The sequence below is a fragment of the Patagioenas fasciata genome, chromosome 1, assembly GCF_037038585.1.
Source record: "Patagioenas fasciata isolate bPatFas1 chromosome 1, bPatFas1.hap1, whole genome shotgun sequence".
NCBI classification, from domain to species: Eukaryota; Metazoa; Chordata; class Aves; order Columbiformes; family Columbidae; genus Patagioenas; species Patagioenas fasciata.
In genome coordinates, this window is record NC_092520.1 from 174,274,221 (window position 1) to 174,291,004 (window position 16,784).

Here is a 16,784-nt window from a genome sequence, read left to right on the forward strand (position 1 = left end):
CTAAAGGAGGCCGGTGAAGACCCTGCCGACCTGACCCCACCGTTGCCGTGGGGCGGCGAGCAGGCGTTCGTCTAGGGAAGCCGGTATCTGCCCCAAGGCCCACAGCGGCTCCCTCTGCCCCGCCGCCGCAGCAGCAGCAGCCGGGCACCGGAGCTTTTACGCCCCGGAGCGGGGCCTGCCGGGCCACGGCAGAGGCCGGTCCCACCAAGGCCCCGGGGTGCGGCGGGCTCCCGCCACCAGCTCCTCTCAGGAAACGGGGGCGAGAGCGGGAGCCGGCGAGAGCGCACGGCACACGACGGGGCGCGGGGCAGCGCCCTCCCCCGCCACCTCCCCCTCCAGGCAGCGCTGTGAGATGCCAGAGCCCTCCTCCGCGCCCGGCCCTGCCGAGGGAGCCCGCCCCGCCGGCGGCTCCTCCTCCTCCCCCGCCGCTCTGCCAGCAGCCAGTCGGGCCTGAGACCCGCGCCCGGCTGCGGGGCCTGCCCTGAGCGCCGGCGGAGGGCGGGCAGGGGCGAAGGGGGGAAGAGGGGAGGAAAAATCCAAGGAGAAGCCCCGGATACCGAGCTCTGCCGCGTCACATGAGCTGACGGGATCCGTACCCGCTCCCCTCCGCGCAACAAAGAACCGGGAGCCCCTCTGCCCGCCGCGGGACGGGGCGGGACGGGGCTGCCATGGGACGCTGAGGGCCGGCCCCTCGCAGGTAAGCGGCGGCCGTTACGGCGGTTGCCCGCCGCCTCACCTGGCGCGCGGGGCGGGGGTCTCACCCTGCGGGGGCGGCCCGTCCCGTCCCCGTGGCGTGGGTGGGACACACTCGCACTCTCCTTTTCCCCTTCCCCCTTGTTTGTTCTGAGGTGACTTTTTAGTCTCTTGGCGGTTTGTTCTCTCCCCCCCCCCCCCCCCCTCCCCGGTGTGTGCGGTGTTTGCTGGGGGGTTTGTTTGTTTTTAAGGGGGCCGTAACCCGAGCTCTGCCCGCGTCCCCTGCGGACGGGGCGCCGCGGGAGGCAGACCCGGCGTTCCTCCTCCTGTGAAGGGCAGGCGGGGCGCGGGGGCTCCGGTCCGGCAGCCGGGCCTGTCGGCGGCGGGGCAGCGCCGGTGCTTCCCGCAGGCTGCGGCTCCCCCCTCGCCTGGGTGTCCGTCCTGCTCCTTGTGTAGCCGTCCTTAATCTCCGATTCCTTCACGTTGTTTTATTTTTGTGGTGAACAAACAGTTAAGGCCGTGCGGTTTTGTGTATTGCCTCTACCCTCTTCCTCCCCTCCACCCATCTTGCCCCTATCCATAGGAACCAACACGTTGTGACCTTTCTGGCTGTTAGAAAGAATATTAAGATGATCTTTATTTTTGTCAAAGCACCATCCAGTTTATGAGCTGCCTTTCCCCATGCGGATTACTGCTGGCGGTGCTGGCAGCCCCTTGCCCACCCGGGACTTGCCCACCGGGACCGTGACTGGATGTTGTTGACAACGGTGGGGACAGCACGTGTGTCACACGCCCCTGGAGCGAGCGGCCTCGCAACCACCAAGGTTCATGGCTGGAAACTCCCGGTGGGAGCCTGGGTAGCAGTGGCGTGGCGAGACCCGCCACCTGGTGAAAAACACCCCAGCAAGGCTGGTGTCTGCAGCCTCTTCTGGTCCGGGAAGCGCTCTGCCGCTGTTTTGCTGTGTGTGGGTGCTGAGAATGGCATAGGGAAGGGTGCCAGGGGGGTAGAGGTCAAGAGAAGTTCGTGGATAGGAGAAGGGGGCACTGGGGAGGTGGGCTGAGTGCAAGAGGGGCAGGCAGGGAGCTAGGCTGGCCCGGGGGAAGGCTGGAGGTCAGGGAAGAGTGAGCAAGAGGAGGGTGCAGGTGATGGGAGCAGGGAGCTTGGCCCTGCGAGTGAGCGTTACCCTGTCTTTGTGTGTACAGCACAGTGCAGTGCTGCTGAAGGGAGCAGTTTTATGTGTGAGGAGTGGTTTTTTTATTTTTAATTTTTTAATTTTTATTTTTGGCCCACAACCCTCTCTATTATGATACGAAAATAATCTACTCCTGGGCACAGCTAGCATCTTCCTTCATATGCCAGGCAGCTGCCTGGCTTGAGTCTTAACGCAGGCACCCGTTAACCCTGGGTCTGTCCAGCTGGGAGTGTCCCTGGGAAGGAGTCTTCCCCTGCATGGTTATCTTGGCTTGTGAGGACAGAGAAGAAACCGCAGCTCCCTTTCAGAGGAAGATGCTAGGCTGGCCTTGATAAATGTGTCCAATCTTTTCTCTTTAAGTCAAAATTAAAAATCAGTAATGCTACAAAGTGGGGAGGAACAAGCCACCCACTGACTTCTGGCTGCCCAGTGCCTGTGAGGGGAAAAACAGCCCATGGGAAGTCATCTGTGTTCAGGTGGTGGGGCAGGACTGTGGTTCAATCAGCAGGAAGCAGACTGCATGCCAGGGAAGGCATTGAGGAGGGGGAAGCTGAGGATGTGCAGCACCTTCCAGCTCAGCTAATGTATCCTGAGATGTTTCACAGATCCTCTTGCTGCAGGCTTTGGTAAGGAAAGGGGTGCATGAGCAAAGAGGTTGGGCAAATATTGCTGCAGCCTCAACTATTCAAAGACGACAAACTAGCCCGCTCGTTCCGCCCCCACCCCACCGTATTTAAGGAGTGGCATTGGGGTCCTCATTGGCGTCCTTCAGGGTGAACCAGATTTGCAAGTTTATGCATATCTTCATGCAGACTTGGACCTGGAGTTTATTTTAATGGAAGCCATGAATTTTAGGTAGTTTAGTTAAAGCAGTAGATGTTCCAAAATATGGAGCAAAACTGTGAAAGGAGGCAGTACTGATTTTAATTGCTCATTTTTTCCCAGCCCCCTTTTTTTTCCTAAGATTTCTGTCCTGATTCCTCTCCCTTTACGGAGTGTTTCTTGGTTTTGGTGGGCAATAGAAGATAACTTGTTAATAGCCAGCTCACATTCTGTTGATTAGTGCTGAAAATATGACTGATTTTTTATGTAACTGACTGTGTCATGAGGGCCTGGACTGGGACCCTGACAGTTTGTTTTGTGTGGGTCATTAGCTCCAGTGGAAGACTAATGACTGTGGCTGACAACTTGTATCTTCACAAAATAGGAGAAAAGGTTGGCTTTTCCCTTAGAGTGGATGGGAGGTTTGAAGTGAAAGTTAGTTAATCTGTCCCTTCCCTCCAAAAAAATGTACAGCACATTTTTGAAACTGAGTCATCAGGTACAATTTATGTCAAGTATTTTTAAGCTATGATGAATTTGATGCACTTTGGCCACATGCTCACTGGAAATCATAAGACAGGTCCAGCTCAGATTTGCCCTGGCTGAGCTTGAGAAGGCAGTGAGGGAGTTTCCTTGCTGTGGCTCTTTTAGATCTGAGCAAAGCACAAGTGTCTTAAAAGGGCCAGGACAACTGCCATACAACACCCTCTCTGCAGAGGTGGTGTGGGAGCGACATAAACTGTCCAGCCCCATCTCTCTGGGCAGCCTTTGCTGACAGGGGTGAGCTGAGAGCAGGTGAGGCTGGGAGCAGGAAGGGGTGGAATATTTTGATGGCTTGTGCTCTGAACAAACTGGGAAGGGAGCTTACAAGGCTCTTGTGCATCAGCCAAGCTTGTGCCGAAGGCCGTGCCGTCTCCTCCTGACAGACCAGTGTTGCTTTTTGGCTCTCTCTGAGCTATACTTCTTGAGAGGTGTACCACAGGATCGGTGTGTGGGGGACAAATTCCCTTCAAAGTCATGGGAGTCATGACAGCGATGCACGGATTCAGGAATGATTATTAGTGTCTGATCACCTGGCCAGGATTGTGTAATGATGCTGAGTAAGAGATAAAAGGATTTATATCCCATAAACTTGGTTCTTGCTTCAGAGTGAACTGTGAGGCTTTTGAAAATGTGTGCATTTGAAGGCTCTCTGGTAACTGCAAATAGGTGCAAATGTTAATCACTTGAAACGAGTCCTTAAAAATAAGAACTGAGAGAGATGCAGGCCATAGGCAGGAAACTGAAAGAAGAGCTAATTGCTGAGTTTTTTGGTATATTTTTAAAATCATGTTTAATCCTGCATGTATGATTTTGCAACTGACCCAGCAGCTCTAGCAGTTTATTCATTTATTTAAAACAGGTTTGTAGTTCACCTTGAAAACCACTTCCTGCCATATGGTTATATTATTTCCCTGTGCCACGTTTTTTGCTAATTATCAAGACCATTTGCTTTAAAATAGGTGTTTTTAATTTCACAGCCTTGCCTGCCTCTCCTGCTTGATCCTGCCCTGGAGTCAAGAGGCTATGTCTGTTCATTCTCCATGGCAACAGGCTGTGATTTACTTATTCCAATTTAATTAAAAAGCAGCTATCAAATTCTAGGCATCTTATATGTTCCTTATATTAGAAAAATATCAGTGGATCAGTCTCCACAACAGATCTGCCAGTCTCAAAAAGAAAATTCTCAGCCTGAGCCACTGGTTTCTTCCCATATGGAAGAGTTCAGGAGAGGGAGGAGAGCTATGGCCTGTCCTCAGGTGGAACAGATGGAGGTTGCTGGACCAGGGGTTTGGTTGGAGTTCAGTTCTAGACTCCCGTAGCATTGCTGACAATATTGGGGTGCCAGTTTAAACCACAGGACTACCTTATTAGGTCGCCTCTCTCTTCCTGCTGTTGTTGTGCAGATTTTGGGAGGTTTCAGGGCTTGATGGTTTGGCATGAACGCCCCAAATCTTGCCTGGAAAGGGGACTGTGGGCTGTGTGCTCTGGGCATGGACACCTGCTTGCTGGGGCAGGCGCTTGCTGCAGTGGCTACATTTGCTGAGCCATTTTTGGGGCTAGTGGAAGGTTGTATTGCCATTGCAGATTTGGGAGAACAGGGCACAAATACCAGTGGCACAAACATCTGTACTTGCTGCAGTGGAAATGCAGAAAATCACAGTTCTGCTAGAAATGTTGTTCTGTTTATCAGCTCTCCCCGTGTGAGAGATTTTACAAGTCCAAATCCTTTGTATTGTGTTTGGTTTTTTGGTCCATCTTGAAGCCTGTGTGTTTGTTGATGCGTGCATGATACAGCTTTTGGTTTTAAGCTAGTCGCAGTGCAGAAGCCCACAACGCCCTGTTGGTTTAAGCATGCCTGGTATTTGTATGCAGGCTAGAAATGAAGGCCTTAATCCTAAATTAGTTTTCCAAGCGCTGTGGTTGTACAAATACTAGTTTGTGTTAGTCAGGGATAAGGGAACATGTGGGCAGTGACAGGTGGTTGTTGGCTGAAGAGGGGATGGTGCCAGGAGAGGATCTTCGGGATGGATGGAGGAATGCAGTGGATTTACTGGCCTACAGGTGTTAGGTTTGGTCATAAATGGACAGAGTGGAACTAGTGTAATTAAGGAGTGCCAAAATGAACACTTCTTTTTGTCTTCATTAGCAACACCCCAATTCTTAATAGGATTATTTTCTCTTGAAGGGTCTGCTCAGATGACTGTGCCTTTGGAGTACCTGTGTGCTGATGGTATTTTTTTCCTGCGAGAAGCTGGGGCTACTGAGTTGTGTAACTAGACTCAGGTGCTATTTCTGAGCTCTACTAATGTGTGGAAGAAGAAAAGTTGGCCGTGCATTTTTATTAAGCCTTAAGGAGCAGTTATCCTCAGAAGAGTGCCTGTACAAAACCACACTTTCTTTTTTTTTCCCCCCCTTTAATGTTGCTACTCCTGCTGCTTTTTCAAAGTCACCGCTGGCAATTTTAACAACATATGTAGGTTTTTGCTCCTCCTAGCCAAGCCAAAGCCAGCGAGGCTGTGGCAGAAAATGTTGGACTCTCTCCTGACTTACTTAGCTTCATTGATTTAAATTATGTACAGGGTTTCTAGCTGCAGGTTCCTGGTGATCATGTACCAAGTGGGAAGAGCCAGGCACCTCTGAGTCTGTGAGGTTAGCAGTTAAGCATGGTTTTACTAGTAAAGTGAACATGTTTGGTCTATGGGATGCTGAGCTGTAAATCTGAAATCTCATTATGTTGTTCCTAATAAAAATATAATAAACCCAAACAAAACCTCAAAGCAAACTTTTGTTTTTTACTGTATTTGAGCAGATACATTCAAGGAATTTATAACCAACTGGTAGTATCCTTAATTCTTTATTACTGGTTTTACTAGAGTACAGGCATGATCTGTATTCTTTAAGAGTTCATCTGTTCCTCTTGCTTATTCGGCTTTGAAGTAGACCTCACTGATATTAATTTCTGTATAGCCTGTAACCTCATCTATAAAATGAAGGGAATACTTCATACAGGCAGCTGTGAAGTTACATTTATTGTCTGTAAATTGCTTTTAGTAATTGAGCAGAGGAGGTGGAGAGGAATAAAGACACTGGAGTAATATGGGCTTTTTTTTTTTTTTTTTTTTTTTTGTTGCAAAGAACTGCAGTATTTTTGCTCATCTGATGATGTAGAAGCTGATGGGGAAAGAAAAATGCTTTATCAAGATGCCCTGAAACTAATTGTTAAATTTGTAATGAAAACAGACATTTCTGAGCATAGTGATGAAGGCAGCCATCTTGTTTGATAGTGAAAGAGTCTAATTTAGAAATAGGCACAATTTTTATTGTAGGTCCTCCAGTACTTCTTGTCTTTCTCTCTGGTTTGGGTCTGCTTAATTTTAGTGTCAGGCTTTACGTACATGGCTGCATTCATCATCCTGTTCAGAAATGTTATTGATTCATAGAGTCTAATAATAGGTAAAACTCCCTGTTTTAAGATTATTAGCAAACACCTCTCTTGCAGGCTTTTCAGCTAGGCCCCTTCTTTTGTGCTGACTGATGTAGTTAATTGTTGGGTGAAACTGCAGTTTCCCATGGGTAAGGATGGGTTTTCTTTCTGTAGCTGAACCAATCTAACCAATTGCTCCTTCTAAGACGGGTGGCCATGCCTTGTGGTGTTCCCAGCCTTGTGCCTGCTCTGGTGCTACATGGATCCAGCTTGTTCAGCTTTCAGAAAGCTGACTTGCCCCAAAATATAAAAAAGTAAATAGTTTTCTCCTGGGACAGAGAGCTGAATCTGCTCACCAGGTTCAGGCTCGTATCAGAGCTGCCATGCAGGAGGGGTGAGAATTGTTTTGCCAGGACTGAAAGGTAGGGAATGAAAGAAAGGTGGAAGTGGGGCCCCCCTTTTTTTGGCAGCAGTGAACTATTAGCCTGGTTCAGCTGTAATGTGAAACCTCGCCCTCAGCCTTCATTTTCAGGTCCCTCCCTTCCCCTCTGCTCCTCTCCTCTCATTCTTTCCCCGGGATATACTTGTGTGCCTCCAGATGCTGACGCCATTCCCAAACAGTAATTTCAACAGCGGAAAAAAAGGAAAGTTGTTTTTTTTTTTTTTTTTTCCCCACCGCTTTTGCGGTAAGGGATGTACCGTAGTTCCTGAGAGCCCATTGCTGTAAGGGTATCTGCTCAGAGACAGAGCCTAAGGGTATTACAGGGCTCAAAAAATAGTAGCAATAACCCTCCCTTAGGAGCGGGCGAAAGGGGACTGCCTGAGGAGAGAGCTGGCGGCTGAGCTCATGAAAAAGCTTCCTCTAATGTGGCGATGGCAGCTATTTGGACTAAGGCCTTGGAGTTAGTGGAACCAGGTGGTCTGTATGGCCTGGGATAAATGGCAAGGGCAGGGAAATGTTGGGAGAATTTTCTGCATGCCCATAGTGAGCCAGGCCTCAAGTCGGGTACCACACCATCTCTCCATCTCTGAAATGTGACTGACTAATTTTCAGGCACCAGCAGAAACTCAGAAGGCCTTGTGGGACCTGACTGTGGTGGTGTAGAATGGTGCAGTTCTGCTCTGGGGGTGCGATGAAGGCAGGGGTGTGCTGAAGCTCAGGCTCCATGGGGGCTGACCAAAGTGAACTTTGCTTCTGCTGAGCGGCGTGAACAGTGTTTCTGCCGCTGATGGATCGGCATATCTGCATTAGCCTCTGCTGAGTGCAGGGAAGGAGGGATGTGTCACCTAACGAGACGCGTGCCCCAGCATCTACTTAGCAGGGGCACGGTGCAGGTCAGAGTGTGCGTTTGGGAGACTGGATGGAGGCGTCTATTGGCCTGCGGTGATTGCTTTATGGCTAAAGGAGCAGATACGGTGTCTGACTGGTGAATTTTATACAGCATGAAGGTGAAGATGATGTCAGTGAAGAGCTGTGTGCCAGAGACAGGAGGATGCAGTGAGCCCATGCATGTGTGGACTGACTAAGTGGCTGTACAGGGCGGGAGGGGCAGGTTGCAATCAGCGTAGTGCATGAATTAAAAATGTTTGTGCAGCCATTTTCAAATAAGGAAAGTAGTAGGGAGGGATGACACAATTTGTTTCAGCTTGAGAGTTGTTAGAGATTTGTTTCAGGCTGTACTGCAGTTGGTTGTGCTTTTTTTTTTTTTTAAAGCATTTAAGCCTAAATTCTTCTTGTTGGCATGTGGAGACATTATGGCAAGAGAAAGATTATTGTAGGGTTGTGTTGCTTTGCATGGTAAGATTATACACTGGGTGGCTGTTACAGTGGATTTGTGTTCCAAGGATGGAGTGAATAAAGGAAAGAACCAGTGTATTGGTATTAAATAATTGTGCCACTAGATATCTAGATATGCTGGGCACAAAGTGTCTTTGCTTTCAAGGATGTGGTGTGTGTTTTTTTTTTTTTTTAAACAGACACATTTATAAGCCAGCTGCAATATTTTTTGGAAAAAAGACACATTTATAAAAGAGGGGGCAATATAGAAAATGCTGTAAGTAATCTCATTGTGAAGTATGTTTTTCTTCCATGCCCTTGCACATGTGTGCAGCCTCTGGGGAAGATGTTAGTGAAGGAGCTGGATAATCAGGGTCTTCTCCAGAGCTGCCATTGTTCTGATTGATGTAGTGAGTATTAGCAGGGGGATGTGTACAGATGCGGGCGCTGTCTGGGGTTTCATCTCTACAGTCTCCCTTTTTTATTCCTTCTGGATAGAGATATGTATCCTAGCACTTTTGTCTTCCGCCTACATCTCCTTCTCATTTCCTGTAAATACTTGCTGATTTTTGTTGTTGTTGTTGTTGTTCTTCTGGCAAATCTTCAATCGTGCTTGTAATGGGTGACTCTCCTCCTGCGCTGCTTAACCTGGCTCATGATGGTGGGTATTCCCATAAGCCCGTCTTTTCCTGGATCTCTTTGCTGAATTTTCATGCAATCTGCCCAGTCTGTGGGATTCTGTGCTGTCGTGTTGGTCGTTCTAGTGAAGATCCAGGGATCACAGCTGACTATAGCGATGTTCCAGCTGCCCTGTGGAGTGTGAAGGGATGCGGTGAAAGAAGCAGCTATTCCAGGGCCCTGTTTGTCCTCAGGCTGGAAATGCTGATGGCACCTTAGAGTTCTCATGTAGGATTGCAATAATTAAATAGTGCTGGGGTGAGAGTGAGGAGTAGGGCATATGCTGGTCACCACGGATAGGTTAACAAAGAGGAGTTATTACGGTGCCAGCAGAATATATCCTGTGGATGTTCCTAGCCAGGAAATATTTTAAAAAGCAGTCCCAGAGAGTAAGATGCAAGCCTCATAGATCTGTGCTATAACTAATTGCCCAGATACCACTGGAGGAGCAGTTTGGAGAAGGGAACTCACACATGAACCGGGTGTGGTGTAGAGAGGGAAACGGGAATTTCCTGACTTTTGTTTGTAAAGCTCAAGTGTAGAAGGAATTTTAGACATAATAGGTAGAAAGAAGAACTGAAATTAATAGATAGTTCATTTCTTTCCCCTTTTTTTGCACTGTGTGCTGCTGGCTAATGTTAGCTGAACATTAGTTGAAGCAGTACAGAGCATGCTTGGGAACTGGAGACATTAAGCAGAAAGAGAGCGTGAATCTGATTAGCTCTGCTTTTCGTGCATTAAGCAGAAAGACGGGCTGAAATGTGATTGCAAACAGATAATAGCAGCAGGCTCCTGAGGCACCACCACGACCCAGCATATGGGGTGATGGATCTAACCATGCCATGGAACTGTTTCTTGTAATAGAAGCCGCTTGTTTTTACGTTGCGGTTTCTGTTGTACTTTCTAATTATCCTATTCATCGCTGTCTGCCATTTTGAGCCTGGCCACGAGGGATGGCTCAGTCCCCTGGAATGTGTGCCCTGTTGAGCACTCCTGCCCTGAATAGTAACCGTAGCTCTGGTAGGCAAACGGCAGGAGGGAAGAGGTGCCAAGGCTCGAGAGTCCTAGCTATTTTCCCCCCTGTTTCCAAGAATAATGGAAGTAACAGCTGCTGCTTTTGCCATGCAGGGAGAGATGAGTGCTGGTGTTGTGTGTGAAGCTCTTAACTTCTTTCTGAAAGCACAAGTATTGGGTTTTGCCAGGAGAAGGTTCGTAGTGACCTGAAAAAAAGGGGCATCTATCTGGACTACTTATAAATAATAAGAGCTGGCTTTGCTACACCAGCCACTTTTCTCAGCACAGTAGCAGAGATCCTGGAGCCAGTTCCAGTTTGTGGCCTCCCCTGCACAGGGGGCAGACAGGCTGGCAGAGGCTTGGCTGGTGCAGGCTGGAACTGGCACTGCCAGTAGAGCATCTGACCTCACTGTGTGTTGCTGGGGGAGTTTTCTGGTTTTCTGTGTCTGTGGTGACTCCTTCCCTGAAAAACACTGCTTTCCTTTCTCTCGACCTGAGGTTTTCATTGATGGAAACCCTGAAGAACCAATTCCCAGAACTGGTGTGGATTGGGGGAATGCAAAGGGACTTGGAAGAGCAGAGCTCTCCTTAAAATGTCTGAACAAAGCAGAGTAGTAAGAAGTTCACGTGTGTGTGTGTGTATATATTTTAAGGCCAGAAGGGGTGGATCAGATTAGTGTTTCTGTGACCTTTTCTCAACTGTGTCTAGCCTTTCCTGCCTGCTCTCTCTCTGTCAAGGGACTTCCACTTCCTTCCCAGTGACCTGCCGGGCTGCAGGCGGCGTCCCTGCCCTGTGGCAGCTCCCAGCGCTGGCTCCAAGCCCAAGCTAATAATCCCGACAGATTTTACTGGCTTATGCTCTGCGCCTTACTGTAAGGGAGACAGTGTGTGAGGCTGTGGTTTGCATGACTTTCAGCGTCATTCTGGCCCTGGGATTCCACCCAGTGGCATCTGTGTGAAACCCAAACCTCGTCATAAACATCGTCTGAGCCTCTGGTAGAGCCTGGCTTTGCTTAGCCTGGCTTAGCTTCCCTGCCTACAGGTGACCAGCTAGCACAGAGTTCGTCCAAACACACTTCCTAATTGTCTCTGACTGTCCGGATGATTGCCAGCAGTATGGGGTTCAGGTGGAAGCAGGGAGGTGTTGATAGCCAGGAAAGGAAAAATTCATCAGGTACCAGAGAGGGTAATGATCTCCTCTCACCGCTCTCCCCATGCATCAAAGCACACTTAAAAAAAATAGAGCGTTCATCTTTGACCCCCATTAATGGCTGGCTTGGTCTATGTAAGAGTTTTGTGAGTCTGCTGCTGCTCCCCAGGAGTTTAATTATTTAGAGTGCGAGGTGGAGGTTTGTGCATTCACTGTGGATGGAGCAGGGTCCAGGCGCTCCTGACGGGCCAGGGGGCTGGTTACAAGTTCAGTCTGACTGATGTGTAACTGCTTGCTCTGGGGAGCCTGATGGAGGTGCAGCCTGCAGCTGTGTGGCCCTTGTCAGGGCTCGGAGCCTGTCCTTCTTGTTGTGTGAGCTCGAGGTGACCGTATCACATCGAATTTGAGGTCTGTGTCCTTGTCTTCAGGGTACTTAATGGTTTGGATCTGAGATGCCTGAAACGACCACCTGAAGCTGCTGCACAGGCACACTTGTGTCAGATCCTGGTTGCTGCTGAGCCTGGAGCCCCCCTGGTCAGTGGTAGAGATTTTAGGGGCTGGTGTAGGAGTCTGGCAGTGATACCTGATTTATCAGACCTGGGCTATGCACCCTTCCAGCTCCCTGTGGTGGCATGCCTTCCTCTGCCTGCTTTCCGCCAACAGCCCCCTCCAGTTTCTCCCAGCTCCCCTCTGCACTGTAGCAACCATTTTTCCTCTGGTAAGATCCCATCTTCCAGCCTGCTGCTCCCTTCCCTTTGCAGGATGTCAGCTTGTTCTTGCATTCCCTACTTCTGCCCATCCAGCTCTTCTCTGCTGTTAATCGTTCCAAGGCTTGGGAACACAGAACAGTTGTGAGGAGCAAGCAGGCGAATGACTGATGTGCCTGGAGACCTTTGTGCAGCTCATGTTCCCAAGTGGGCAGCTGTCCACCTCAACTAGGAGTGTTTCCCAGCTGTCCTGCTAACCATTCAGCCAGGCATCCACCTCCGGTGGGAAGGTGTCCAGCTCCAGGTTGGTTAACTGGGACGTAGGCTGGTTTGACACATCAGCTGGCCATCTGGAAGGGTCAGGCTGACAACGCTGGCCTTCTGGCTGCTGCTGAAACGGCTCGATTCCTCTTGGGGTCGTGCTGCCTCTTACCTTGGGTCCTGAGAGCTTGCAGTGCTCATTGGCACTGAAATGAATCAGTGGCAGCTGGTTGGTGGAAGACTCTAAGTGGAGGCTTATTTCAGGGAAAAAGTACTTGATACTGGTGGATCTGGGTTTGGCCAGTAATAAAATTAATTTATGGGTGGACTGGGAAGCCTGGTTTAATGTGGAAGGTTCACACTGTATTTCTCACACCATGCCCATTGATAATGCAAATGCAACAGACACCAAGCTAGTGGGTCACCTGGTGCGTTGCTGCTTCTGAAGGCCGAGCTCATTGTGCATGCCGGGGCTCGCTTCTGTGCTCTGCCTGCTGCCACTTCTTACCCCCTGAGCTCAGGGACCGCTTGAACCTTCACCTTCTTGCATCTGCTCTCCTGCCATCTCCTCGTACATCCCTCATCTCCTGTTTTCTGCTGTAGCAAGGGCCTGTGTGGACTCTTGGTTGCATGCCAATGGGCTCTTCATGCTGTCCCTGTTTAATCTCTTCCCTCTCCTTTCCCTGTTCTTATTTGATTTCCTTTGGTATGGAACTAATGTTCCAGGTTGTGTTGGGAGACTGGGTTGAACTGAGATGGCAGAAGGAAGGTGGAGGGAAGGAAGGGGCTGATGCTGGTAGAAGTGAGTTTCTGCTGTCAACTTTGGTCTTAATCTGTTGATTATTATGGATCTAGCTAAATCAGCTGGATCTACCAGACAAATGCCAGCTGTTCTGGTGTCCTGCCTCCATATTCTACTCTGTTTTTCTATTTTTTTTTTTTTCCCTGAAAATTAATAGGATTCTGCCCATTGATGGTTAAAACTGCCTGGAGTTTTGGAATGGATCAGATGCGTCAATCAAATGCTACCACATTGCATCCGAGGAGAGGAATGCCATCCAGCTGGGGGTAGGGTCTGTTTTTTCTTTGCCCCCATCAGTGTTTAAAGTTATTGGAAATGTTTTTTTAATGCAAGAATTTTTAATAGAAAGTACTAGTTTTCAAAATTAATTATGTTGTGTGAAAATTTGACTGCTTTCTTTTTTTTTTTAATTTTATTTGTATGGAGCAGTGTTGTGCCTCTTTATATGCAAAATGTTATTAATAATCTTGAGGCTTTGCAGGGCTTTGGTAAAGAAAACATTTCAGTAACTACTTCAAATGTTTTGGGAGGGAAATTTGGTGTTTTAAATGAAAAGTAAATCTATTCTGATTACCAAGAAAGATGAAAATAATTTAACTTGTTTCAGAAATGTCGAAGTTCAGGTCAGTTGTCCCAGTTCTAGAAATAATGTGAAACAGACTAATACCCCTGCGTAAACTGTTCCCCTTGCAACAGGCGAGAGGAGGCAAATAGATCAGTAGGAAGCCACATCTCTTTGTGTGCTGCTCACGGGTACTTGGCTGCTGTGGCAGCAGGTGTAGCGTGAGACCTGGAATGAAATAAAAGGTCAGGAAGAATGTGAATCAGGAGCCTCGCACGGGCTTAAAGCCCAGGTTGCGGCCCGAGCGGCGAACTGAAGTGGCTTTTTGGCTCCCTTCCACTCGCTAGTGCGCGGCTGCCCATTATCCTGGCGCTGGTATGCTGCTTGGCTGCTTCAGCAGAGAGGCCGCAGAGACAAAACACTTATCTGGCTCTCAGAAATGGGGTGGACTTTCCAGGTCAGGCGTGAGGAGATGTGTGTTAGGGTTCGTGTCCGGAAGTAATGCTGTTCCAGTGTTGCTCACTTGAAATCTGAAGCTCCTTATGCTTTGCGTTGATTTCCTGTTCTTGTTAAAGTTGGTTTTGCTTTAGAAGCGAAGGGTCTTAAAGCTGAGGGGTTTGACAGAGCATGCTGCAGAATGATTCTTTTCTCCTCAGTATGTAAGTTTCCTGAATGAATTATTTTGAAATAAAGTAATATTTCCCTGCAGAGCCTGCCTCTGTTAAGTCTTTAGACTGCCACAGCAACAGTGAGACTACTAGTGCAATATTAATAATTTATATGTGCCCCTCATTTTGGACCTTTGTCAGTCATTTCAGCCTCAGCAGGCTGGGAGAGATGAGAAAAACACGTATATGTTTTGCTGCTGTTCTCTCTGCACATCTTCTCAGGGTAGGCAAAGGATTTCATTCTCTGGAGAATGTCTATCTGGAACCTTTTAGCAGTGCTAAATTTACAGTAATAATACTAGAAAATAGCATAACGGTGTCTCATTTCAGTCATCTCTGCACAGGGTTGTACTGCTTTCGTTGGGCGTCTTCAACAAGTGTGGTTCAGATGTTCATGAGCTTTGCCTGGTTGCAGTAGGTGAGGGAGAGGTGAAGCTTTTATGGGTCCCTTCTGTGGGATGAGCCCAGCCAGGGTTTTGCTGTGTGTGCAATAATCAGCCCCAAATGTTTCTGTGCTGCTGCAGCTGTGCATAGCTTTCTTCAAATCTGGGCTTCATGCCCTTGATTCTTTCTCTTACCTGCTTCTAAAAGGAGGGAGATGGTCAGGTAGTCTGTGTTTCCTGAGGAGGTCTTGCTTGAGGTGAGGAGCAGAAGACTCTCTGAGCCAAACAGAAACAAGCCATCTGAAACAAGGCTGGTAAGAGGATGCCACCAGAGAATTCAGCTGGTTTAAATACAAGGTGTAAGTGTGCCCGTGCTTGTGCTGAATTCTGGAGTTAACTGTTGCAGGCTTGCGCTTGGTGTTAGTAATCATCTGAACACCTTCCAGCTTGGCTGTCTGCTAGGTACTTCTCCTTCAAATCCTGTTGGAACCGCATTTCAGGGAGTTTGGAAGTGCTGCTGGTGTAGTGTGCATGAACTGGTCGACGTGTTCCAGCGAGTCTGTGTTCTTGCAAGCATGTAGTGAATGGTTTGAGTCAGATCAGTCTTCTTCGAGTGGTATTTAGCAAGCAGGTAAGTCTGCAAGAAGCTGGAGAGTTCACTCCAGTCTGTTGCTGGTGGTTTGAAGTGGTTGGTTCACCCCAGGCAATGGAGGACCCATAGGGTTTGTGTTACTGGGTCATGGATGGATGGATGGGGCTGTCAAGGAGAGAACAATGTTCTGCGAAGAATTTAATCAGTATCTTAAGTCTGACATAGTTTTACTGAGGAAAGACAGATTTCTAGAATAATTGTTGGGGAAAAACTTACGTTTCTTTAAAACTGGATTACATTACTTCAAATTCTGTTTTTGAACTTCTTGGCTTGGAAAAAATGTTTGGCTCAAAAATTGCTGTGTGTGTGCAGAAGGATCTGCAGAAAGATTAACGGATAAGAAGAAACTTGGTCTGATTGTTTTGTGTTGCACTCGTTAAAAGATCTTTTCATTTGAGATGAAATTTTTTGCCGTGGTTTGTATCTCTGTAGTTCAAACATATTCTCCTTCTGGATTGTTAAGTTTCCCTGAGAGCTTGTATGTACAGTTTGAAGAAGACAAGATGTAACTGAGTTAAGATTTTTTTGAACTTAAATTTTAATACTTAAATTGCATAGCCAAATGGCTTGGCTGCTGGTGAATGGTTATAGTTCAGAAAGAAACTAAGATGTCTTGTTGGACTTCAGATGTCTTGGTTGCAGCAATGAGGTTTTGTTTTTTCTTTTGGACTGATAAGGGGCTAGAGCCTTACTCCTGGCTCTGCACTTGTGTGCTTCGTCTAATATACATATGCATTTGTAACAAAAGACTTTTTGCAAAGCAGCACTGACTTCTTCAGCAAAAACACGAGAACTGGGAAGCTGAGTTGGAAGACACTCTTTCCTTGTTTTTTTTTTTCCCCTTTTTTTTATTTTCCCTCTCCCTTCTCTTTACAAGAAGTTACTTTAAATAGGGAACTGTTCAGCAGGTTGCAACCAGAATTCTATAATAAGATCTCTGTTCCCTCTCCCTACTTTTTCACATGCAAAGTTGTGGCTGTAATTATATGACAGCTGCCCTCTTGGCTGACGTGCAGCAGATTGAACTGGGGATCTCCAGAGCTAAAAGTGTGAGCTGCTACTCTGTGAGCTAAAGCTCTATAGCTGGAGGCTGTAATGATCTATATCCTTCATGACTGAGTGTAGAAGGGAGCTGCAAAAAGCACTTGCTGAGTTATGGTGTGTACGGGGTACTCGCTGTGTACACAGTTACTTCCCGAGTGTACTGTGAGCGTTCTTTGAGTGGTTTGTGTTAATTGTACAAACTGTTGTCAACTCATGGGCGCTTTAAAATGCCAGTCCATTTTGAAGTCTTTCTACCTTAAATGAAATAACTTTACTAGCTTGTTAGTCAGGCACAGACCTTTGTTGCTGTATATACGTATTGCGAGTATATGGGATCCTTATGCTACTGAGGTCCTTCAGCTCTAATGCAATGTAAGTAATCGTTAACAATACTAAGCGCAGTGTGAAAAA

The 16,784-nt window shown here is 47.8% G+C and overlaps 1 protein-coding gene across 7 annotated transcripts in view; it reads left to right on the plus strand.

Annotated features, from left to right (window-relative positions):
* Positions 1-431: 431 nt before the first annotated feature.
* TCF20 (transcription factor 20) overlaps positions 432-16,784 on the plus strand; it is a 132,616-nt gene continuing 116,263 nt past the window's right edge. For 6 of the 7 annotated variants that reach the window (XM_071801268.1, XM_071801277.1, XM_071801287.1 and 3 more), the window contains exons 1-2: positions 432-697; positions 13,222-13,330. The gene's annotated coding sequence lies outside the window, so the exon portion shown is untranslated. The remainder of the gene's footprint in view (positions 698-13,221; positions 13,331-16,784) is intronic. The other variant, XM_071801242.1, reaches the window with a different exon arrangement.